Genomic DNA, 25,920 nt, shown 5'->3' on the forward strand with positions numbered 1-25,920 from the left:
AGAAAGTCCCGTGTGGGCCTTTGAGCTGCATCTGGACCACATTGCCCTAGTTACTGATGAACCATCCATGGCCTGAACTTGGAGTGACACAGAGCTACCACGTCACCTTCTAGGCAACTGTGAGAGGTGAGTGCAGAATCCTTCATTCTTACTCTCTGATTATTCACTGAGTGAAGGCTACAGGCCCATGGGAAGAAATTCTGCTTTCAGGGACCCAGGATGGTGTTGGCAGGGCTTCTGGATCCCCCATAATTAAGACTGTTTATCCTGCATCTCTAAGTTTCCCCCAGACCCGAGCAGTCACCTCGTGACCTCAGGAAGAGGCTCCTTAGATACACATGTGACACAGTACGATGGGAAGAAATTCAGGCTTGGAAGTCAGACTAACGTAGGACTGGACCCACTTCTGTCATTCGCTTCCTCCTCGTGCTTGCAGGAAGGGAAGGAGGAGAGCAGGGGAGAGGCAGAGACAGAGGAGAGAGACCGCACTCAGCCTCTGGCCTCCGTGAAAAATAAGGCAACAGCTTATGTCTCCAAGGCTCTCTTATGAGGTTTAAAGGAGATGTGTGAAGTGAGCGGTGGACACACCCTAAGTGCCGGCTTCCTTCCTGGGCTTTTTTTTTTAACTAAAGCCCAGTCGATTAACACTTGATGATATGCACAGATCTTTATTGCCATTTAATTGGTGTTCATGTCACCATCTCGTCTTGCATTAGATCGTAAGCCTCCTGAGATCCAGGCCTGTATATCAGCCCCTTCCTGTCTCCGCCACCCATCCTTGCATTTCCCCGCAGCCCCAGCCCTCACCCTCAGTCCCTGTGAATTCTCAGCTGTCCGAAGTGATAAGAGAGGAAGCAATAAACAGACCAGATTCAGTTCCTGACTCAAGAGGCAGGATTATTGGGCAAGTCAGAGCTGCGTAGTTCAGGTTCACTGGGAAATACCATGTGATGCCCCACTGGTTGCCAAAAAGCGCAGACAGGGGACCTCCCAGAAGTGGCCAGGGTTGCCAGGAGCTGGAGGCACTGCTCTGCGTTTTCTGTATGCAGTGCCCGGGCCCCATCTTAACCATGCAAGTGTGTTTGTCAAGATCCCAGTGAATGCCTGCTGCAGAGGACCCCACATGCTAGGTGGGAAGGCTGCCCCCAGTCCCCACTCGAGACTCACTCTAGGAGTACATGACTTCGAAGAGTAAGATTTTGCACATACACACTGAAGGCATGCAAATATTTGTTGAAGGAAGAATGCAGAGCCTAATCGTTTGTGTGTGTATCTCTTAAGGGTATGCATTAAAATGAGCCAACGACCTATCATAAGAACTATAGCATTTTCTTGAAAACAAATTGTGCACCAGTCAGAGCAAGACTTACAAAATATCTTTGGGTAATATAAGAGCTGAGCTTCTGAACAGGAGAGTTGTGAGTCTGCCCTTTAGAGGCTTTGCTCTACCGAAACCGTCTCGAGGTGTCTGGGTTATACATTGTGATGGACTTCCCTGGTAGCTCAGATGGTAAAGAATCCGTCTGCAATGTAGGAGACATGGGTTCAATCCCTGGGTCGGGAAGATCCCCTGGAGAAAGAAATGGCAACGCATTCTAGTATTCTTGTCTGGAGAATCTCATGGACAGAGGAGCCTGGCGGGTTACAGAGCCTGGGGTCGCAAAGAGTCGGACACGACTGAGCGAGTAGGCTCCAGGCTGCTTCGACTTCCAGGAAGGAAGACGCGTCTCTGTCTGACCTGAGTCCTCATCACAGCGACCTCCTACCTCCCCCTCATCAGCCCACAGTGCTGAGGGATTCTTCCAGATTTCTTCTTTCTTCTGTCGCAGAAGTTCTAACCCTGCCGCTAAGCTAATGTCTTAAAGAAAATATTGGTTTCTAAACCAGAGGAAGAGTCTCTTTCTCAGCAGTCAGGGAACTCACTCTGATCCATGAACACACATTGCCTATTTCTCCCTCCACCCATAAGCATTTGATTTATACTCATTGAAACAGGCTATCTTTACAAAAGCATATGAAAGGGTTTTGTCATAACTGAAACTTTCTGTGGCTGAAATTTAACTTATTTTTCCCCCCAATAGATCACAGTCACATGGATCTGTAACTGGTGACTGATCCCCCGTCCCTGTTAAGCCAGCTCCTGTATCTGTGACCTTAGAGTTTAGCCCATTTACTTTGTGTTGGAGCCTTAATCTCTCCCCAAAGACAAAAGGCAATGTTTTGCACTGTCCCATGACCTGTTCTACTAAACCATACCATTTTCCCACCTCCAACCAAGTTTTAGGATACACTGAAATAAGCCATCTCCCCAGGCCCATAGGAGCCCTTGTAATTCCATTTTAATTTATGTTGTTGCTGTTCAGTCTCTCAGTCATGTTCAGCTCTTTGTGACCCCATGGACTGCAGTACCCCAGGCTTTCCTGTCCTTTGCTATCTCCCGAAGTTTTCTCATACTATGTCCATTGAGTCGGTGATGCCATTCAACCTTCTCAACCTCTGACCCTCCCTTTTCCTCCTGCCCTCAATCTTTCCCAGCATCAGGGTCTTTTCCTATAAGTCGGTTCTTTGCATCAGGTAGCCAAAATATTGGAGCTTCACCTTCAGCATCAGCCCTTCCAGTGAATATTCAGGGTTGATTTCCTTTAGAATGGACTGGTTGGATCTCCTTGCAGTCCAAGGAACTCTCAAGAGTCTTATCTAACACCACAGTTCAAAAGCATCAATTCTTCGGCGCTCAGCTTTCTTTATGGTCCAACTCTCACATCCATACATGACTACTGGAAAAACTGTAGCTATGACTATAGGGGCCTGCATTGGCAAAGTGATATCTCTGCTTTTTAATATGCTATCTAGCTTTGTCATAGCTTTTCTTCCAAGAAGCAAGAGTCTTTTAATTTCGTGGCTGCAGTCACTGTTCACAGTGATTTTAATTTATAATAACAGTAATACCGATGATAACAGCAATAGAATTTATTGCTTATAGAGAAGAATTGAATGCTATTATAGACATAGTCTCTACTGGACCCATAAAGAAGGCAGGAAAGAGAACCTTGATCAATTAGGTAAACAATACAATTTTTTAAGTTTCTTCTGAGCCAGAAATCTTTTTCTTCCTTGATTATAACATATTTATATGACCACTTAAGTTAGTTTATATCATTCATCTTGTTTTTCCTAAGACAGAAATTGTTACTAACTTTTCTACACCAGCTAGTTCTAATGGAATCTCCCCAGACAGTGCATCTATTCTGGACACTGTATGTAATCACGTCCACATTTACCGCCCTCCCCAAAGCCTTTCATCCTCCTGTTCCTGGGGACCATCAGGCCTGAGGCTGTGACTTCCCCAAGATCCTGAAGTGTCTGCTTCCACATTTCCAATTCTCACTTTCTTATCCCAGATCTTTTCGACTTAAACTGAAAGAAAGCTTTTATCAGGGCTAGTGTTTTTTCTACACCATATAATAAAGTTTATATTGGGTAGAGCAGAGGTTGGAGACTGAGCAGAGGCCTCAGGCTTTAAGACCTGAGTCCACAGAGCTGGAATAATTTTAAAAGCAGGGTCCCCAGTTAGAGTTGTTGCCACGGCCTGCTAATAAAAAACAGACCTGCTTCGAAGCCACGTTTTAGTCCAAGGAATCTGTTTGCAAGAGGCAGCCAAATGGCAGCAGGGCTGAAGTCTGGGCCATTTTGATCTGTCCTGGTGCCATTGGTTACTCTCTTCACCAATCTGGGTCTCAGCTTCTGCAGGAAAAAGATGAGGCAGGAGGCAGATGCCCCAGCCATCCACCCAGGGTAAAGCCATTGGAGATTTATACTCTATTGACCGAAACTCCAAGACAAGAACAGCAGGACAATTAAGGGAGGAGGCTGGACCTTGCACAGACCGCATATTTCTTGTTCCAAACTCAGAAGACCTCCCCAACCACACGTGCGCAGAAAAGGCTCCTAGGATGCCAAAGGGGAGTCATGTCAAGGTATGTTCTCCCCAGATGCCTTTTCGGTAGGATCCATCTTGGCTCAGAGATATAAGAGCACACGGGAGGACCCTGAGATATACCAAACGTGGACTGTGAACCAGGCAGATCAGAATGACCGGCCAAAGGAAAACTGGAAGAAATATCCCATACAAGTAATTCAAACTGCCACAAAGGTGAGTTTCAGCGACTCTCCCTCTCTGAGTTCACCCCTGTGTCAACCCACACTTATCCTACTCTTTTTCCTCTTAAAAAATACTTTACTTGCTTCACTACCTTCTATCTTTATGGGGATTCTTTTCTGCAAGGTCGAAGGGCCAGGACCCTTGTCACTGACCACTGGTCTAATGGCTAGGATCTGGTGCTCTTACCGCCATGACCCAGCCCAGTCTCTGGTTGGGAACCCAAGCCCCAGTCCGAGCCGTTGCAGGCCAAGGCCACCTGAGATCAAAAAGTGAAACATTTGTAAGTTGCCTTTCAAATCTAAGAATCTATGAAATCCCTTGAATATACCGTTGTTGTTATTCAGTCTCTCAGTTGTGTCCAACTCTTTGTGACCCCATGGACTGCAGCACACCAGGCTTCCCTGTCCATCACCATCTCCCAGAGTTTGCTCAAACTCATGATCATTGAGTCAATGATGCCATCCAACCATCTCATCCTCTGTCGTCTCCTTCTCTTCCTGCCTTCAATCTTTCCCAGCATCAGGGTCTTTTCCAATGAGTCTACTCTTCGCATCAGGTAGCCTAAGTACTGGAGCTTCAGCTTCAGGATCAGTCCTTCCAATGACTGTTCAGGACTGATTTCCTTTAGGATAAACTGGTTGGATCTCCTTGCAGTCCAAGCGACTCTCAAGAGTCTTCTCCAACACCACAGTTCAAAAGCATCAATTCTTCGTAAAGAAAGATTAACCCAGAAATCCAAACGTGCTCCTATTTTTGTTGTGATGAGCACGGCTCTGCTTTTGAATCAAGGTTCTACTGTATAGCTCAATGTGGCTGTTCTTACTGCGATCAAACCACACTCAGGGCAGGAGAAACCTCTGAAAGACACAAGGGGAAGGTCCAGGGAATGTGAAAGCTACTCAAAGTTAGATAAATTTCAGATGCAAGGAGATGTTCTATAGAATTTAAAGTTAAAAAGCAAGCAAACAAACAGAAACAATAAAATAAAATGGAACTCCTTAGCAAGGCCATCTAAGTAAATCCCCTTTCCTGCACATTGACCAGCCTTTGCTCCATGAATAAACTTTGCCATCTTGATGAGAAAACTGCTCTTATCAAAGTAAATGATGCAGGGATCTCTCCTGCAGGTGATCTCAAAAGATGTGTCCAACAAGTGAGTGAAGCTGAGAAAACATATTCTTGTTTTGTTTTGTTTTTCTTTGGATTTTCAAATGCTGCTTTCACCTTGTCCAAGGAAGAGTCATTCAGTCATTTTCCAGGGCTGACTTTTAAAGTACCGTACATGGAAGTTAAAATAAATTTAGAGATCTTGGCCATCATATTTATCAATACTATAACTGATTTCTACTCAAAGCTAGATGATGATCACAGTTTGCACTCAGCGGCTCTCAGTTTATGAAAACAAACCTGCCAACTTTTTCAGTAACAAATTCTACTTTTTAAACTGTAATGCTTTTCTTAGGGTATGGGCAATAACTCTGAATAAAACCTCAAGTTAAAGGTAAAAAAGCGTGTTAAACCATGACAGCTTTTCTTGATATGTATGTGTGTGTTTGTGTGTGTGTGTCTAGTCATGGCCAACTCTTTGAGACCTCATGAACTATAGCCCTCCAGGCTCCTCTGTCCATGGGATTCTCCAGGCAAGAATACTGGAGTGGGTTGCCATTCCCCTCTACAAGGGATCTTCCCAACCCAGGGATCGAATCCTTGTCTCCTGCATTGGCAGGCAGATTCTTTGCCACTGCACCACCTTGAAATAATGTATCAAGAATATACATCATATGATAAATATATGTGTACTTATATATTAGCATATATTAAATTAGATTTATATATTTCTATAGGTAATATTTAATATATTAAAAATATATATAATCAGCTAAATTTGACTCTCTGGAATAAAAAACATTTCACTTAAAAGAAAATTCCCCATATTGATCCTTACAAATACCTCAAATGAAGCAACAGCTTGAAGTAACACATTGAACTAATAAGTGTCTTATCACAGACTGTGTGTCTTTCTAGACTTGTAGACTCTCACATATATTCAGTTGCAATGGTAAATCATTCCTTCATTTGCGTTAGGCTCTACTGAGATTTTCCAGATGTAGGGAGGAAAGAGAGAAAAGATGTCAGAGAAGAAAGAAAGGCTTCCTCAATTCAATCAGAAATAATTCGTTCAATAATAAGGGCTTAGAGCATTTTAATGTCCGTTTATGATGTTAACGTATGTTAATTGGCATTTGCTGGCAAGACTTTCTTCTTTTTCACGACTTTTTAGTGGAAGTGGGGGAGGTGTGCTCTGCATTTGTTATTCAGTCCAGGACCTTAGGGTCTTGCTTTCCCAGGAAGGTGACATTGTGATTTTAATGGAGGAGCTTACCTGGAAACAAAAGTGCAGGTCCTCCACCAGTCGCTGGGTTATCAGCCCTAATTCCTGGTTTGAAGGGTCTCTTAAGCTCCAAGGCAAACCTTCTGCTTAAGGAGGGGGAGCAATTTTTCCACCTCTTTCTTCCTACAGCTCCAGAATCAAAAGCCAACATTAGTAAGTCTTATATATTTCCATTAAAAAAAGTAGCATATATCCTTTACTGAAAACGTAGGAAAAATATATATATATGTGTGTGTGTGCGTGTGTGTGTATATGTTTTAATCGCTCAGTCGTGTCCAACTCTTTGTGATTCCGTGGACTGTAGCCTGAGGCTCTTCTGTCCACGGAATTCCCCAGGCAAGAATACTGGAGTGGGTAGCCATGCCCTTCTCCAGGGGATCTTCCCGACCCAGGGATTGAACCCAGGTTTCCTGTTTTGCAGGCAGATCCTTTACTGTCTGAGCCACCAGGGAAGTATATATATACAAATACACTATTCACCACCCAGAAAATCACTGCTGACACTTTAGTGTATTTCTGTCTTTATTCTTTTCCCCCACTTCTTTCCAGAAATACGATTGAATGTCCTACTTATTGACAAATAAACCAACCAAAGAAAAACGTGCTATTTTTGTACAATTTTGTCACCGGCCTCTTTTCACTTCACAGCGCCCAAAACTTCTAAGAGGTGGGTGGCAGAAACGCAAGGACTGCAGTGCTATCACGGGGTGGGGCTGCTGTTTGCTGCCGCCTCCCAGCTGCCCCCCGGGGCGGCCAGACTTTCCAGCAGGGATCCCTGAACTGTTGCTAGCATGGGCGCTGTTCCGGGCAACCTCTGGGATCTAGCATCCGGCTTCCCCTGCAGTGGGAGGGCTGGAAATACTCTGAGACCCAGGAAACCCATCATTCTAACGTCTCAGAAAGAAAAAGGAGACCATTTGTTTGTGCTGCTTTGATTTTGGGGAGAGCTCTTTAGATCCTAGGGGTGGAGAGGGAGAGAGGAAGACAGAGGAGGGCAGAGTGGTCCAGAGAGTCCAGACCGCGCGAGTTGGCTCTGTCACGGAGGCTTCAAGTCCAAAACGGTTCCAGAGGACAAGATGAGGAAGCGGCAGACCTCAGCCCTGGGCCTCCCCCATTCTCCAGTGTGTGCTCGTCCCTGCGCCTCTCCAGGCTGGAGCTGACCTCCTGAAATCTGACCCCTCGGCGGGCACAGCCCCGCGAGCTCAAAGGCATCAGCGTTTGGGCCGGCTTCTCTGGGGCCAGCCTTCCCGAGGAGAGAGAGACAAGTCGAAACACTTCTGAACAGTAGTCTATTCAGCCCAGCTCCGCGCTCCAAAGAAATAAATGTGTTACAGCTGTTGCGCGGGGGAGGCCGGCCCGCTGGGGACCGGGAGGAATTCCAGGACTCGGGGCGGGAGCAGCCGTGACTCCGCTGCTCTGGAGGCTGCAGCCTGGAGGCGGCTTTCTGGTGGGGCTGATGGAGGCGCGTCCATCTCTGAGAGACGGACGAGGACCATCCACGCATCTGCCTCGTGACAGCTGCGGGCACCACCTCCACCCGCTCCCGGGTTTATAAATAGGTGCCTGTGTACGTTGAATGCAAAGGAATACAGCTAATGTTCTGGCATTAATTTAAAGTTTGGATTGTGGTTTTTTTTGTTTTTTTCTTTTCTGAATTCTTAAGAGCACTTTCTTTCCCTGCAAGATCTCTACGAGGCGAGGTATAGCATAGCAAACCAGTAACAGCAGACAGATGAAACCCAAAACAAAACCCCAGTGGTTTCTGCATCCTTGATTGTGAAACAGTTTTACTTTGTGTGGTGCCCATTTACATTGATGTCAAGATCGTTAAGATGTATTTTAAACAATTCGTTAGTTACATTAATTTTTTTGATGCACAAAAGCATCATGAAAACATTGTAATATCCAAAATGCTATAAATTATTTTAAGAAAGATCTAGTTTTAAAGGACATATATCAAGACCTAAGTTTTGTAATTGTTATTGTTTTAGTTTGCTAATTTAAACATAACCGTTTCTGACTCCTGTAGGGGAAAACAACATTTTAAAATAGGAACTGTAAATATTTCAATAAATGTTTCTTTTCCAACTTTATTATTCTATCTTCCATTTAACTTTTGTTTTTCATCCCCTAAAAGGACTTTAAGTTTTAAGAGGAAATGTAATTTTCACAACAAAGTGATCAAGAAATTCAGCTATTTTCTGATTATTTAAGCTATTTCATGCATGTATTTATTCAGGAACATGACACCACCAGAGATATGTGTATCTAAAATAATATGTGTGTGTAAGTGTGATACAGTGTGTGCATGATGTGGTGTGTATGTATATGTGTGATGCCGTGTGTGTGTGATGCCGTGTGTGTGTAATGCCATGAGTGTGTATATGTGATGCTGTGTGTATGTGATGGAGTGTGTGTGTGATGTAGATGTGATGCAGCATATGTGTGTGTGTGATGCATTGTATGTGATGTGTGTGATGTCGTGTGTGTGTGTCTGATGGAGTGTGTGTATGTGTGATGCTGTGTGGGATGCAGGATGTGTATGTATGTGTGGTGCAGAGTATTTGTATGTGGTGCAGAGTGTATATGTGTGTGTGTGTGATGCAGTGTATGTGTGTTTGTGATGCAGTGTGAGTGATGTTGTGTGTGTGTGCAATAGAGAGTGAGTGTGTCTGTTGGCAGAGGGAATACCCAGAGAGCCCTGGCTCCCCTCTCCAGCCCTTTATTCTCTGGTCCCAGCATGCGCGCCCTTTGGGATTTTTCAGGGCCTCCCAGCCCAGACGTGAGCAGCATATTTCTCTCCGCCTACCCTCCGCCACGAAGCTGTTTAATGCTATATTAATAACTGTTCTGATGCAGAGGCAAGCCTTCCCTGCCTGTCACCCAAGAAGACTGAGCTTATAAAAAAAGCATGGCATTCACCATCGCCATCTAGGCCCAAAGCGTTCCCGCACGACTGCCTGATGCCGAAGCCTCTTCCCCATCAGAAGCACAAAGGCTCAGAAACAAGCTTATCCCAGTGAAGTCATCCTCACACACAGTCTTCCTGCTTCCAACAACATCATTCAGTTTGCTCTTCAGGGATGCGGATTTCATCTGCTTTTGAGCGGCTTCCTCTCAAAGTCTGCTTTGGTGGGTCACTTTTCCTGCTTCAAGATAGTCCTGTCTCTCGCCCTACACAGAATGAAGTCAACTTTTCAGCCAGCAACTTAAGTCCTTCTGAAATACTTGAAGTAAAGGATGTTTGAAGTAAAGGATGTTTCCAGTGGTATCACTTACTGCTGCCCAAGGTTAACTTCCAGCCCAGAGGAAACCGCTTAAACATCCTCCCTCTTCAATTTCTTTTACCTGCACGTCAACCTCACACCACCCTCCTCACCAGATCTGTGGCTCCAGGAAAGTACGCTCGCCTGCTTTCCTCCTGTTCTCTGAAATCTTCCCTGGAATCAGCACAGTGGACCATCTTGGGCTCCTCGACCAGCCTGGAGCACTCGGGATGCAGCTGTCACCTGAATCTGCGTCCTTGGCCTCCCCACCCACACGGGGAGCTCCCCGAGGAAGTGAATGATTGCTGTGACTTCCTGTAGTTAACCGCCCTTAGGTGTGTCTACTTTCACAACCACGATGGCTTATCACAACACAAATAAGAGTATTCCAAGCACAGAACAGTTGTAAGAAATATTATATATACATAGAGATACAGGTTAAGAAAATATCTCAGACAGGAATGAAGGATACTGTATAAAATGCTGCATGCAAGTATGCTAAGTCACTTCAGTCATGTCCAACTGTTGTAACACCATAGACTATAGCCCACCAGGCTCCGTGGGATTCTCCAGGCAAAAATACTGGAGTGGGTGGCCATGCCCTCCTCCAAGAGATCTTCCCAACACAGGGGTCAATCCTGCATCTGTTATGGCTCCTGTATTGGCAGGGCAGTTCTTTACCTGGGAAGCCTCATATAAAATGCTACTTATTCGATGGGAAATTGGTCACTGGAGTTTGCAACAAGAAGGGCATCGATAACTTTGAGAACTATTTCCTTAGAGTGATGGGAGCAATAGCTTGACCTCAGTGACCACAGATGGGCCGTAAGAAGAGACTCTGGACATCAAGGGAGGTGGACAATAGCTGAAGGGTTTGCAGTAAAGAGGGGGAGAAAGAAGTGGAGTGGTAGCTGGAGGGGGTGTGGGGGTCAAGAGATTTTTTTTAAGGTGAGAGAAATTTTAGCATGTTTGTACATGAGTGGAATGATACAAGGGAGAGAAAAAGTGGATGATTTAGTCAAAGTACAGTGATATTCACAAGTAGACAACAGAGAAGCGGGTCCAATTCCACAGGGCTTGCTCTAGGAGGTGGACAGATCACTCATTGGAAGAGGAACAAAAGTGAGTGTGCAGTTCCCTGGATGTGTGTCAAAAGGACGTGGACACTCTCCTCTGGTTGCCCTCACTTGGTTTCCCTGGGGCTTTTGTTCCGGGACCCACCATGGGTACCAAAATCCATAGGTGCTCAAGTCCTAAAGTTGGCTCTTTCCTCTGTATCCTCCATGCCACATCATTGGATTAAATCAACCACAGACCCTGTAGCACTGTATTTAGATTGAAAACAATCTGCATATAATTTGACCCACGCAGTCCAAACCCATACTGTTCAAGGGTGGGCTGTCTTTTTCTCAAGGATGCAGGAGGTGAGTTCAGCAGCTGAGGATGAGGATAGAGGAGGAAGTTCTAGAGGTTTGATGTGAAAGAGGAGCAAGGTACTCGTCCAGTAAGAGCAAGAGCTAAGTGATCAGGTGAACGGAACAGTGGAGGAGCCCTGTGAAGAGCTCAGCTCAGTACATCAGTCATGTCCGACTCTTTGCGACCCCATGGAGTGCAGCATGCCACACTTCCCTGTCCATCACCAACTCCCAGAGTTTACGCAAAATTGTGTCCATCGCGTCAGTGATGCCATCCAACCATCTCATCCTCTGACGCCCCCTTTTCCTCCTGCCCTCAATCTTTCCCAGCATCAGGGTCTTTTCCAGTGAGTCAGTTCTTCCCATCAGGTGGCCAAAGTATTGGAGTTTCAGCTTCAGCATCAGTCCTTCCAATGAATATTCAGGACTGATTTCTTTTAGGGTGGACTGGTTGTATCTCCTTGCAGTCCAAGGGACTCTCAAGAGTCTTCTCCAATACCATAGTTGTAAAGCATCAATTCTTCGGCGCTCAGCTTTCTTTATGATCCAACTCTCACATCCATACATGACTACTGGAAAAACCATAGCTTTGACTAGATGGACCTTTGTTGGCCAAGTAATATCTCTGCTTTTTAATACGCTGTCTAGGTTGGTCATAGCTTTTCTTCCAAGGAGCAAGCATCTTTTAATTTCATGGCTGAAATCACCATCTGCAGTGAATTTGAAGCCCCCCAAAAATAGTCTCTCACTGTTTCCATTGTTTCCTCATCTATTTGTCATGAAGTGATGGGACAAGATGCCATGATCTTAGTTTTCTGAATGCTGAGTTTTAAGCCAACTTTTTCACTCTCCTCTTTCATTTTCATCAAGAAGCTCTTTAGTGTTTCTTTACTTTCTGCCATAAGGGTGGTGTCATCTGCGCAAAGAGCTCAACACATTTTATTGTTGTAAAAAAAAAAACTCCAACAACTTTTTCATTTCTCTATTTCCCTTCACAGCAAAACTTCACAAATATTTTTGTCTATGTTAATCATCTCCAGTTACTCTCATCCCATTCTGTCTTGAACTCACTTCCATTAACCTTTCACCCTAAGAGCTCCAAGAAAACTGTGTACACAAGTCTGATGCTGAAACCAGTTCTCAGCGTGGGCAGAAGCATCTGCTCCTTCGTTCCTCTGTGTTAGACCACAGCCTTCACCTGCTTCCAGGTGTCACGTGCTCTGGCCTGTTTCCCTCCTTACTGAACACTCTTTTTCTGATCCCTCCTCCCCGCCTTATTTCTAAAAGTGTGCCCCAGAGTTTAGTTCTCACATCCCTTCCCTCTTCCCCACACAGTCCCTCCATAAGCAATATTACCCAGAGCCTGGGCTTTAAATACATGTGTGCTTAACTGATGGATGTCTATATTTGGTCTGAATGTCTCCTCTGAATTCCAGATTTATATCTCAGCTTTGTAGTTGATGTCTCCCCTTGGAACACAAGCAGGTCTTAGGTCCAAAAGTGCTACTCCTGAGTCCTCACACTGATAGAATGCTACGGGTTAAATACGCTTGAGTTTTTCTCACATCAATAGAGTGCTATGGGTTAGATGCTCTCGGCATCTTTCTCACATTGAACGAGTGCTATGGTTTAACTTATGTCTCCCAAATCCCTGTGTTGAAGTACTAACCCCTGGGGCTTCAGAATGTGACTGTACTTGGAGATAGGCTCATAGCAGATTAGTTTAGTTGAAGTTAAGTTATACTGGAATAGGTGGGCCCTTAATCCAATATTAAATTAAAATCCAGACTTAAATTGAAGAAATTATAGCAGAAAGTGAAGAAGAACTAAAGAGCCTCTTGATGATGGTGAAAGAGGAGAGTGAAAAAGTTGGCTTAAGGCTCAACGTTCAGAAAACTAAGATCATGGCATCTGGTCCCATCACTTCATGGGAAATAGATGGGGAAACAGTGGAAACAGTGTCAGACTTTATTTTTTGGGGCTCCAGAATCACTGCTGATGGTGACTGCAGCCATGAAATTAAAAGACGCTTACTCCTTGGAAGGAAGGTTATGGCCAACCTAGATAGCATATTTAAAAGCAGAGACGTTACTTTCCCAACAAAAGTCCGTCTAGTCAAGGCTATGGTTTTTCCAGTGGTCATGTATGGATGTGAGAGTTGGACGGTGAAGAAAGCTGAGCGCCGAAGAATTGATGCTTTTGAACTGTGGTGTTGGAGAAGACTCTTGAGAGTCCCTTGGACTGCAAGGAGATCCAATCAATCCATCCTAAAAGAGATCAATCCTGGGTGTTCATTGGAAGGTCTGATGTTGAAGCTGAAACTCCAATACTTTGGCCACCTCATGCGAAGGGTTGACTCATTGGAAAAGATCCTAATGCTATGTAGGATTGGGGGCGGGAGGAGAAGGGGACGACAGAGGATGAGATGGTTGGATGGCATCGCTGACTCGATGGACATGGGTTTGGGTAGGCTCCGGGAGTTGGTGATGGACAGAGAGGCCTGGCGTGCTGCAATTCATGGGGTCGCAAAGAGTCGGACACGACTGAGCGACTGAACTGAACTGAACTAATCCAATATAACTGGTGTCCTTTTAAGAAGAGAGACATTTGGACGCAGGCACATGGGGAGAAGAACACGTGAAGATGAAGGCAGTGACCAGGTGATGCAGCAGAAACCAAAGACACCAGTGCTTGTGGGTGATAGCAGAAGCCGGCGGGGAGACCTGGACAGACAGTCTGTGGGGCTTTGTTACAGCAGCCAGAGGAAATGAATGTGAATGGTAACTCCATCCTTCCAGCTGCTCTGCGCCAGACCCCTCAGACTCCTCCTCTCATCCACCCACATCCAACACACCTGCAAAGTGGGACCGCTTCTCACCTTCAGCTCCGTGGCTTCCGCCCTGCACCACAGCCTGGAACCCAGCCAACACCTCTCACCCAGTCTGCCTGTTCCTCCAGTTTATTCTTCAGATGGCACCTGAACCATCGTTTTGAAATTTGCCAGGTGGCGTCACTACACTTCTCAAATCCCACTCACCCCTGCCATGCCCTTCAGAATGGTCAAAATCTTTCTAACGGAGGACACGGGACCTCCTCTGGCCCATCCCACCGGTTTCAACCTCGTCACCCTTGGGCTCAGACACGGTTCCAGCTGTATCAGTCTCTGCTCTGCCAGGAGTGTTTCCAAGACGACTGCACATCGGGGCTTCGTACTTCCTCTTCCCTCTGCTGAGAACTCGCTTTCCCATCCCAACCCTCGTGATGAGCTTTGGTCCCAAATACCCGCCTCACTGGCTGGCTCTCTTCCCCCAGATTACTTGCTGTGTGTCCCTCCAGGTACACACACAGCATCTCCCGCTGGCCTTCTGCTTCTTCCGTGGCCCTGTGTTCCTTGTACTCCCCTCCTTCCCTGAGCACCATCTGCCACACAGCCCACTGGACCAAAGCACGTGCCCACCTGCCTCTCCACTGGAACCTAAGTTCCATGAGGGAAGGGTTCTTCCCTCCTTCACTGCTGCACTCAGTGAATGAATGGACAGCCAGGGCTGCTCAAAACTGTTTCCATCTGCTTGCTCCAGGGTTTGCACGCTAGACATTAATCACCTCTGGCCAGGGCCTCACACACAAGCATGCTCATCTCTTCAAACTTCTGTCATCCTAGCCTCCTTGGTACCATTTCTGAGAGTCTCCGAGAAGTCAAAGAGCGAAGAATCTTGAAATCTCAAAATTGGGCTCTTTCCTGATTGTTTTCAGCCCAGGGCACAGCCCCCTGGAGAACTAAGTCTGTAGCTCACCTTTTAGACTGAACGATGATGCTTTATGGGCTATAAAGGCAGCTTTTAAAAATATGATCTATTAGATCATTAACTATTCCATAACAGTCCTCATCTGAAAGTCAGTTGAGTTTTCAAAGCAATTTCTTTAATTACTTTCTCATGTTGGAGCCCAAATTATAACATTTGGAATTTTGCAGTGATTTCAGTTATATTTATATTTCACTTGCTGAAACCCCATGGACAGAGGAGCCTGGCAGGCTACAGTCCATGGAGTCTCAAGATCCGGACACGACTAAGCAACTGAATGACACTGAATGACAATGACAAAATATCCCAAAAGAAGGATGGTCAACATAGGAACAGTTTGGATTCTGCATATTTTGAAATAATTTTTAAAGACGATTCCATCGCCACCCATCCTAGCAGAACTTTCACCATGGTATGACTTTCCAAGCCCACTTGTTTTTTTTTTGTCTTGTTAGATTCACCCCAGCATTTAATGATGTTCAGGTAGATAAGGCCAAAAAAATAGACCCTATCACCCCAATGTCTACTTTTTTTTCCATTGAGTTGAGTGGGATCATTTGCACTGAAAATTAATCATGATTTTTGCTGCTATTGTCTTTTTAATGTTGTGTGAGCAGTAAACACAGCCTTTGTCTCATCATTCTTGGGGGATTTGGTGAGAAAGGGAATGGGACTTCTGTCTCCAAGTCTTCTTGAGCTGTCGTCATGGTGCAAAGGTGACAGTTTTCATCTTGCAGGGAGCCTACTCATTACTTCCTGTTCGGAGTGGATGTGGACACCCTCAGGGCAAGGGGATGCTCAGATGTTCTCCGGTGTCGGAGGTGGCTTGTGGGCACAGAAACACAGACAGGCTGATTGAAAACCAGCTGCCTCCTGGAGAGGCCTGTTTCATTACTGCTTCTTAACTACCTGGAAACGGAGAGGCCCCCAGATCTATTATTTTATAGCTAGAATGGCTCCTTGGGTCCCCAGCTTCACACCTATTTATTAACTTGCTCCTTTTTTCCAACTATAAATGACTTTGGAGGCAAGCTCCGGTTTTTCATATTTTAAATAGCATAAGGCATCAGGCTGACATGTCAGCAGTACAAAGGAAAACAGCTACAAAGTGGATTAATATGTATTATCTTTTTGTATGTCACCACGACATCATTAAGGACATTCATAACAAAGGCTAATTTGTCTTCACTGATACCTTTAAAAACAACAAGGGTAGGAACTGGAGCTGATGCAGTTCTTAAATATTTACTCAATTTATTTCTGGCCAAGAATGCTGCAAATAAGGCTCTGATTAAATCCAATAAATCACACATGTAGTAATTATTAAAACATGCGTACCATTTTATCAGAATTAGTACTTAATATTAAAATATGCAGGTGGCTATCTTGTCTTTTGAATTTTGGCAAGAGAGTTGCTAATATCCCAGTCTAATTCCATGGAAATATTTCTTTGAGCCTCCTTAAAATGCCAAATCAGTTCAGTTCAGTTGCTCAGTCGTGTCCGACTCTTTGAGACCCCATGAATCGCAGCACACCAGGCCTCCCTGTCCATCACCGACTCCTAGAGTTTACCCAAACTCATGTCCGTCGAGTTGGTGATGCCATCCAGCCATCTCATCCTCTGTCATCCCCTTCTCCTCCTGCCCCCAATCCTTCCCAGCATCAGGGTCTTTTCCAATGAGTCAGCTCTTCGCATGAGGTGGCCAAAGTATTGGAGTTTCAGCTTCAACATCAGTCCCTCCAGTGAACACCCAGGACTGATCTCCTTTAGGATGGACTGGTTGGATCTCCTTGCAGTCCAAGGGACTCTCAAGAGTCTTCTCTAACACCAAAATGCCAAACAGTAAATCCTAATTTAAAATAGGCATAAAGGTTTGATTTATACAACAAAGTCCCCCTGATGTGAAGTACACCATTTACAAGAGAAAAGTACAAGAGACATGTGGGGGCCAGGAGTTCTGAGCTACAGAAGGGATGCTACCCCTTCTGTGCCAACAGGTGGTACCATCGACAGAACAGACAAAACAGACCCTACCGACTCGCTCTATCACTTAAACCGCTGAACCACTTTCCATGTCATGCTTAGTCCAGATCAGCAGAGAGAATTTCTTTCCTCAGGTTATGGGGAAGAAATATCAATTATGCCACTTCTCCCTGGCTCATCTGCTAAAAATAAACACAAAAATGATCTTCTTGACTTGGGTCTGGACAAACCTAGGATAGAGAGCTCATAGTCGGAGCTTCCAGGAGCAATGTTGAAGCGTGACAGGAAGTGTCCACTAACAGCTTTCTTATTTCCACAATTCAAGCAAAAAAGCATGATTTCCATCTATGAAAGTCATGAGATTTTATTATTCTTTCCAGAGATACAGATATCAATTTATACAGCAGATGAGACAAAGAGGAAAACAGGAGACCAAGGGGGAAAAGCAGGAAATAGATGTCTTCCCATTTCTTCCTAACTTACTGCATGTATTCCAGGAGAGATGCCAAAGTTCAATGGACTAATAAATCGAAATGGATTTGAATGGGACACTGATTAATTTAATATTCTATGCCGTCAGAACTTTACTGATGTAAAATGTCTTAGTATAAATGCCATTGCACCTACCATTTTAGCTAAGAGAAGTTTAAATTCTGAACATCACTGCATCTTTTTCCAAATACTGAAGACCATTCAGGTTCTTAAGTTTCTCATTCTCTCCTTTGGAAACACAGCAGTTGTCATCCAGGACCAGATATTTTGATGGTCAGTCGTAGGGGATTAAAAATAGCATAAAAATCTTGCTCTCCCTACTTTTTATTACAGAATGAGGTAACTTTATTGTTGGAGCTAGTCACAGAGGATGATATATGTTCTTTTCAAAGCACTGGTCAAACACAAAAAGTATACTTAATAAAGTAAAAATTATTCAAAAATTTTCTCACCCGAGTTAACCAATGTTAACAACTGTGTATATTCCCTGTACACTTTCCTTGATACTCTCTGCAGTCAGTATCAGGTTGATGATTTCAGTTTCCCAGGTCCAAATTATGTTTTTATGTTTTCTTGAGTGTACAATTTTGTTGTTGTTGTTGTTATTGTTGTTGTTGTCTTTTGACCATGCTTCATGGCTTGTGGTATCTCAGCTCTCAGTTGAGGACTGAACCCTTGCATCAGCAGCATGGGGTCTTAACCACTGGACCACCAGGCAATTCCCTTCTGCTTTCTTCTTAATAGCAGTACTCAGAGTTTCAATAATCAGCTTCTAGATAGAATTTGTCCTGAATCCGCCCAGCCTGTGCGGACTTCTCTAGATCCTCATCCTGCCGGATGCTGGGTGTGCAGGCCCCTCTCCCGGCTGGTGTGTCTCCCCTGGGAGGCCTCCCGGATGCCTGTCATCATCTGACACTTTTCTCCAGGTGGGAGTCGGGCACCAGACCCGCTCTCCGCACACTCTAGGTGCGTCAGGTTCTCCTGAGAATGCTCTGCCTCATCCCTGGCTGGTCTGTGGTTTCTGCAGCTTGGCCGCTGTGCAGGTGAGACAGGGTGGGGTGTGGAGATGAGCTTCACATCCTGGCTGGTAACCCCAATTTCAAGAGGTGGGGGTCCCGAAGCCCTCTACTTCTCTTGAGGAGAAAGGACAAGATACAAGGTAGTAATCTAAACTTACGCAAATTCCTTTAGAAAAATCACATCCCTGATCAATTTCAAGGAGTCGAATAAATATGTTAGAGGTGGAGATCAGGGGAAGGGGCAGTTTTGATCACCTGCCTGCAAGCCCTGTAGGGATGTGCCCTGCTTGCCTGCGTAGGCACTGTAGTCTGGGATCCTCAGCCTGACATTCTCAGCTGGTATTCCAGAAGAATGGGAGATGTCACACTTACTCTCTTAACATCTCTGGCTCCTTGATTTGGTTTTATCATCATTCCTCCAGATAATGGATTCTACTGCCTGAAAGGACATCCTTGCAACTGTCATGGCGCAGGTAAAGAAGAAGGACTTTAAATCTAAAGGACTGAAGGGTTTACAGGACAGGACGTGCTGCTCAACAGGTTTAGTGTTTTCAGAGCTGCTCACTTGAGCCAAGCCTTCATGGTCAATGGATGGTGGTGTTGTTTGGTCGCTAAGTTGTGTCCAATTCTTTGTGACTCCATAGACTGTAGCCCACCAGCCTCCTCTGTCCATGGAATTTCCCAGGCAAGAATACTGGAGTGGGTTGCCATTTCCTCCTCCAGGGGATCTTCCCAATCCAAATGTATGATTTCCACTCACAGAGAAATGATGAGCAATAAGCCACTGCCCTGCCCTGCCTCCCCCAACCCCATCCCCGCTCCCTCATGGGGCTGGAAGCTGCCTGGAAGAGGATGGAATCAGCAAAGAGAACATTGGTATTGCCCACCTAGGAGGAGGGTGAGGGGTCTGGACCAGTAGACACGTGGCCAGACAGGAAGGTACGTCACCCACGATCATTAACAAAATGCATTGCTTATAGGATGATACCTAGCCTGCAGGCACAGAAGGACACCCTGGTACTTTGATTTCTTTTTAAATATTCTTTTATCCTTTCAACATTTATGTCCTTGTTTTTCATTTATTCCTTTTCCCCTTATATTTGAAGAATCAGAAGCTTTTCCTCACACCTTTACACTAGGACACTTTCTATAACTAGGGACACCCTAGAACCAGGAAGCTCATTGCACTGCACTTGGGTATTTCTGAAATAAAACTATCTAGCCACTGGCTTCCCCAGTGGCTCAGTGGGTAAAGAATTTGCCTGCAATGCAGGAGACACAGGAGACGCAGTTTCCATATCTGGGTCAGGAAGATCCCCTGGAGAAGGAAATGGCAGCCCACTGCAATATTCTTGCCTGAGAAATCCCATGGACAGAGGAGCCTGGTGGGCTACAGTCCATAGGGTTGCAAAGAGTTGGACACGACTCAGTGACTGAGCACAGTGGAGTCCACTACACATTCCAAAATATCCCAGGATTATAATCCCTTATGGATCTAGGGTTGGAACAAAGTTATTATTGATATCATTCAAGTCCACTTTGGAACTGGAACAGAACTGTAAAAGAACTCAGAGCCTCCAGATGTTTCAATGTTTTTGATCAGAGAAACCAATCAATTAAAAAGTTTGGAAACCTTCCAGCCGTTGGACTGAGAGGCCCAGGAGCCCAGCTCAGCCAGCAGCTCCGAGGTGTCCAACCCCAGGCCTCATAAATCCAATGGGCTGCACTTCCTGCTGCCATGTCTTCTGGTCCCTGGATCTTCCTGCTAATGTCTTTTCAACATGGGCCTGGCGGAAACCACCTTCTGGGAGAAAGCACAGCTTCTCTGTTCCTTTTCCGCTACGTCTCAGGATTATCACCGTGTCTTACACATCCTCACCTTCCTAAAAATGTTCTATTACAGAGGAGCCTGGCAGACACGGATTTTCATTTGCATGTGTGTGATATCACACTGAAAAATTCACAGCTCCTCAGAAGTGGGGTTTAATGATATGCACTGTTGGCTTCTTTCCAGGACGGGACTTAGTAACTCATGCCAAAGAGTGGTAGGATGGAGACAGAATGACAGCTTTTTTCTTTACATCTGAGCATGGGAACCATCATTTTTAATGAAAAGAATTCTGTTTGCAGCTTAGTGACCTCTGCTCATTTCACAAAATCATTGCTAAAAACATCCCAAGGAGCTGTGTCCTTTCTGTTCATTTTGGTCAGTGGAATTTTGGTGGCAGACAAAGACGCTTACTCCTTGGAAGGAAAGTTATAACCAACCTAGACAGCATATTAAAAAGCAAAGACATTACTTTGTCAACAAAGGTCCGTCTAGTCAAGGCTATGGTTTTTCCAGTAGTCATGTATGGATGTGAGAGTTGGACTATAAAGAAAGCTGAGCACAGAAGAATTGATGCTTTTGAACTGTGGTGTTGGAGAAGACTCTTGAGAGTCCCTTGGACTGCAGGGAGATCCAATCAGTACATTCAAAGGAGCTCAGTCCTGTGTGTTCATTGGAAGGACTGTTGCTGAAGCTGAAACTCCAATACTTTGGCCACTTGATGTGAAGAGCTGACTCATTTGAATCAAAAGACCCTGATGCTGGGAAAGATTGAGGGCAGGAGGAGGGGACGACAGAGGATGAGATGGTTGGATGGCATCACCGACTCAATGGTCATGAGTTTGGGTGAACTCTAGGAGTTGGTGATGGACAGGAAGGCCTGGTGTGCTGCAGTTCATGGGGTCGCAAAGAGTCGGACTTGACTGAGTGACTGAACTGAACCAAAGCTTCTGTGATGAATATCAGAGAAGCGATACTGTTTCAGGGATCCCAACTGACTGGAACATGGGGCTTCCTTTAGGGCATCACTAGGGAATTTTCATTGTTTCTGAGATGACCTGTGTTTTGTAATTTCTCTCTGATTAACCATCATTATTATTATTATTAGGGCCAATAGTGGGATGTTTCACAAACAAACTTGAGATGCACTGCTGGAGAAAGGATTTTCCAAATCATTTTTGAAAAAACCCAGAGTGATGTTCTGCGTGCTGACACAGATTTGGCCCATAAGTTAACACCAGTTTCATAATGAACACACCATGTACCCCTGTATGAGCACAAAATAGTGTTATTAACAGCACACTAATACATTCAGGAAGCCCTCACCTCCCTGGCCGGCTCCGTGGATGAGTCCCTAGCCCCCATTCACAGAACCTCAGGCTCAGAAGCAACTCTGTGAAAAGCTACTGTGGACTTTGGACTTCGCATTTTCTGATATCTGATGCCAGCTGTCTGGCTCGGTTTCATCAGAGTGAACTCTCCATCCAACTGCTACCAGATGGCAGGCAACGCCTTGGCCGTCTGGGATCACCGCATCCGTGGGCAGAGCCTCAGATACTGAGTGATGCTGAGTCTTCCTGATGCTGCGACCAGCCCTGCCCCTCCTCCCTGCCCGCCCACCTCAGCCCACAACCCACGATGACCACTTTGCACTACTGGTTCCCTTTACCCCAACCAAGATGTGGACACACACACTTCTCTCTTAGCAAATCAGACTTCAGATCCAGTTTTGAGGAATGTCGTCTTGAGCGGTATAATGGTCCATGGGTGGATTACCCAGAGTCGCCAGGCTGCTCTGGTTTACTCTGCTCTGCTTTGCCATTGTGGTTGGCTGGTTGATTCGAAGCCTGGGGTTAGGGTGCTGGCTAAGGTTAGTTTGACAGCAGGTAGCAGCAAATAGGATATACTGAGTGACTTTCCTTAGAATGAGTCCTATTTACCTAAGCATCTCTGTGGGTGATCTGGGTAGAAAAGACAAGAATAGGTGATATCAAATTAAGTAGGGGCTCTTAATTGTGCAATGTTGTCTTATCCAATACAGAAGTCATTGGCTGCATGTGTGGCTGATTAAACTTAAATCAGATTAAAATTGCATTCTTCCATGATACCAGCATTTTAAGTGGTCAGCAGTCACACGTTCAACAGCCACATTAGACTGTATTTAAACAGAACACCCCAGAAGTCATGCCAGAAATTCATATAAGAAAGTCCTTATCTAGAGAATAGCAATAATTTTATCATTATTATGCATGCTTTAATCTAACCCCAATAATAAACTGTTTAGCTGATAAAAATAAGGGCTATTTATAATTTGTTTTCTAAACATCTTAACACAGTGCCTAAAACCTAGTTGGCATAAAAATTGTTATGTGTGTATTTATATTTGTAATATGTAAGAACAGCCAATTTTATTTTGCACTTTACTGTTGGCTCTTGTGTCAAAGATGCCACTCCCAAGCTGCCATTTCACATTCCTCACAGACAACATCTGCTTTGTCCCAATTGCTGCTGCTCCCAAAAGCCGTATTTCAAATACCAAAGGTCTGGCTAGACTAGTGGGGGAGGCAGGACCCCAAGACTCACCTGTGTCCCAAGGTCTAACTTAAAAAGAAAAACAGGAAGAGCAGTCCTGAGGAACTTGATGTAAAGAAAAGAGCAACATTATCTGTTGCTGGTTAGGTATTGCAGCCCAAAGGTCACGTGAAGTCAAAACTTGAAGGGAATGGCTTCCATGTGCTCATTTAACTACGGCGGAAAAGGAATGATGACTGAGTAAGGGCGAGCCTGGTAGAAATAGGATGAAAGAGCACATGTGCAGAAAGAAACTGATGTGGCATAAAAGAAGGTCCTGTTGCCCCCTAATTCAGGCTCAGTTTCAAGTTGCCCGAGGCTTGGGGGCTGTGGCTACATCCCTCCACATCTGTGCCATTGTCTCGACCTCCCTGGGCTACCTTGAGTGCATCTCTGTAACCTGGAGCCATGGAGTCCTAACCAGAGCACATCTGGCGGTAGCAGGTGGCACAAATCCTAGGCGCAAGACAACAGCTACCCACGTTGGCTCCAGCCAGCTGCTTTCATCACTGAGTCAGATACCTGAAAGACAAAAGAGAAGCTTCTAGCAAATGGGAGCTTCCCTGTTTGCTCAGTGGTAAAGAATCCTTCTACCAATGCAGGAGACACAAGTTCAAGACCTGGGTCAGGAAAATTCCTTGGAGAAGGAGATGGCAACTTACCCCAGTATTCTTGCCTGGAAAATCCCACGGACAGAGGAGTCTGTCAGGCTATAGTCCATGGGGTCACAAAAGATTCGGACATGACTGAGGGACTAAACAACAACTGGCAAATGGACGGATGCTCTATAGTTTGTAAAGACTTTGGTCCTGAATCAGTATTGAAAACTCCATACACTTGAATTGGTCTGGAATATTTGTGAAACCAGGAAGTTAGTTCTGTCCCTCTAGCTCAGGACAAAGAATGGAAATTAGCTGGGCTAAGTCAACAGATAGGCTAAAATGTACAAAGGTGAAAATTAAAGTTTATCTCTCATCCATGTAGTTGTCCCGTGTGGATGTTCCTGGTAGAGGTGGGTCTTTTCCTTGAGGGGACTCAGAGACCCAAGCTTCTTTCATGTTAAGGATGTCACTGTCACCTCTATCTAGGTGGTGAAGAAGGAAAGAAGCCTGGAAGAGGCTCAAGGGCTTCCAGAAACTTTGGTGACTTCCAGTGGTCCCTTGTATGTGAGTTCAATCCCACTGGGGGACACTTGCCAAATGGGAAAGTTGCAACTCAGGCTGTGAAAAGTAGATCCTAGGTGTTGTTCAGTTGTTCGTGTCCAACTCTGCAACCCCATGGACTGCCGCAAGACAGGATACCCTGTCCTTCACCCTCTCCTGGAGTTTTCTCAAATTTATGTCCACTGAGTTGGTGGTACTATCTAACCATCTCATCCTCTGTTGCACCCTTCTCTTTTTGCCTTCAATCTTTCCCAGCATCAGGGTCTTTTCCTGTGAGTCAGCTCTTTGCATCAGGTGGCCAAAGTATTGGAGTTTCAATTTTAGCATCAGTCCTTCCAATGAATATTCAGGGTTGATTTCCTTTAGGACTGGCTGGTTGGATCTCCTTACAGTCCAAGGGACTCTCAAGAGACCCTAGTTGGGCATCTATTATGAAAAGGGATGATTAGTCCAGGGGATCTACTGGCCAGGTGCACTGTGGTACCTCTTCCATTGTTCTCTCTCTTGAACCCAGCCCTGGTACCCATTCTGCTTTTCAGTTCTCCCCATTCTTCAAGCAAAATAAATCCCAGAGAAGTAAGAAGAAAGGAGACCTTTCACAAGAGAGAGGAGCAACCTACCACATGGATTTCCAGTGCAAGGTAGACTTGAAACCCCTTGCCTTCCACACCACAAATTCCATCTTTAGGAACACACCACATTCCCCCAGGACTGAAATACATCTCAGACAGCACCCTTTTACTGTGATGGGTGGGGAAAGTGAGAGTTTAAACTCCTCGCTGAGATCTGGAGACACCACTAGCTTTTATCACTTACAAAGAATTTCCATACATATTGACATATTAGATCTTCACAGATATCAAGAAATAGGTATGATCATCACCATTTAATGAAAATCTAAATGACATCTCTAAGAGATGATTGCTGGATTTCACATCTCTAGGGGAAATGGGAATTCAGACCTTGGTCTTTCTACTCTAAACTGTGTGCTCTTTCTACTAACCATAAATATCTTACTTTGGCCACATGTCATTCATGTTTTCCAAAAAGCTGCACAGAGCAGGGCAGCAGAAATCTGGATGTGAAGGTGCCCAGTGGACAGGATGGTAAGACAACTGATTTCCAGGGCCCCTTCTCATCTGAGGTCTGTTGGCTGGAGGAAGACTCCTAATGCAAAGATCATGTGTGTGTCTTTAGTTGTTTTAATCATGTCCGACTCTTTGTGACCCTTTGGACTGTAGCCCACTAGGCTCCTCTGTCCATGTAGTTTTCCAGGCAAGAATACTGGAGTAAGTTGCCATTTCCTCCTCTAGGGGATCTTCACAACCCAGGGATTGAATATACATCTCCTGTGTCTCCTGCATTGCAGGTGGATTCTTTACCCACTGAGCCATAAGGGCTTCCCTGGCAAAGGCCAAACCCCAGGGTAGTTAGGAAGTTCCTGAAAGGTGCACGTGGGGAAGTTTCACCATCTGATAATAATCACAGATCCTATCTTTGAGATTTTGCTTGTTTGTTGTTTCAGCCTAGTGGATGCATTATTATCAATTATTCTGAATGAACCAGACATTGGATTAAAAGGATTTTTGGAGCCCTTGTTTGTGAGCTTCATAAAAAGGGCACTTTTCATTGCTTTCTCCCTTCAAAGCACTTGCAACTTGTATGGAACTGGAACAACAATGCATAACCCCTGGAGAATAAGAAAGGAATTCCTCCATTTCACAAACATGAACTATACACTGCCTGTGTTCTCAATGCTACGATTTTGCTAGAAACAGAGAAAAGAATCCCTTTGGATCCTTCCCTTTGGAATTTCATATTATCA

General features: G+C 45.0%; 1 long non-coding RNA gene across 1 annotated transcript; it reads right to left on the bottom strand.

The window, feature by feature from the left end:
• Positions 1–1,313: 1,313 nt before the first annotated feature.
• On the bottom strand, positions 1,314–10,088 carry LOC145547391 (uncharacterized). Its single transcript, XR_014083805.1, has 3 exons — positions 9,934–10,088; positions 6,546–6,677; positions 1,314–5,019 (listed from the first exon to the last, which is right to left on the bottom strand). It is a non-coding gene; the product is annotated as an uncharacterized LOC145547391 (long non-coding RNA).
• Between the last annotated feature and the right edge of the window lie 15,832 nt (positions 10,089–25,920).

Source organism: Giraffa tippelskirchi, chromosome 4 (assembly GCF_054371585.1).
Source record: "Giraffa tippelskirchi isolate mGirTip1 chromosome 4, T2T-mGirTip1v1.2.pri, whole genome shotgun sequence".
NCBI classification, from domain to species: domain Eukaryota; kingdom Metazoa; phylum Chordata; class Mammalia; order Artiodactyla; family Giraffidae; genus Giraffa; species Giraffa tippelskirchi.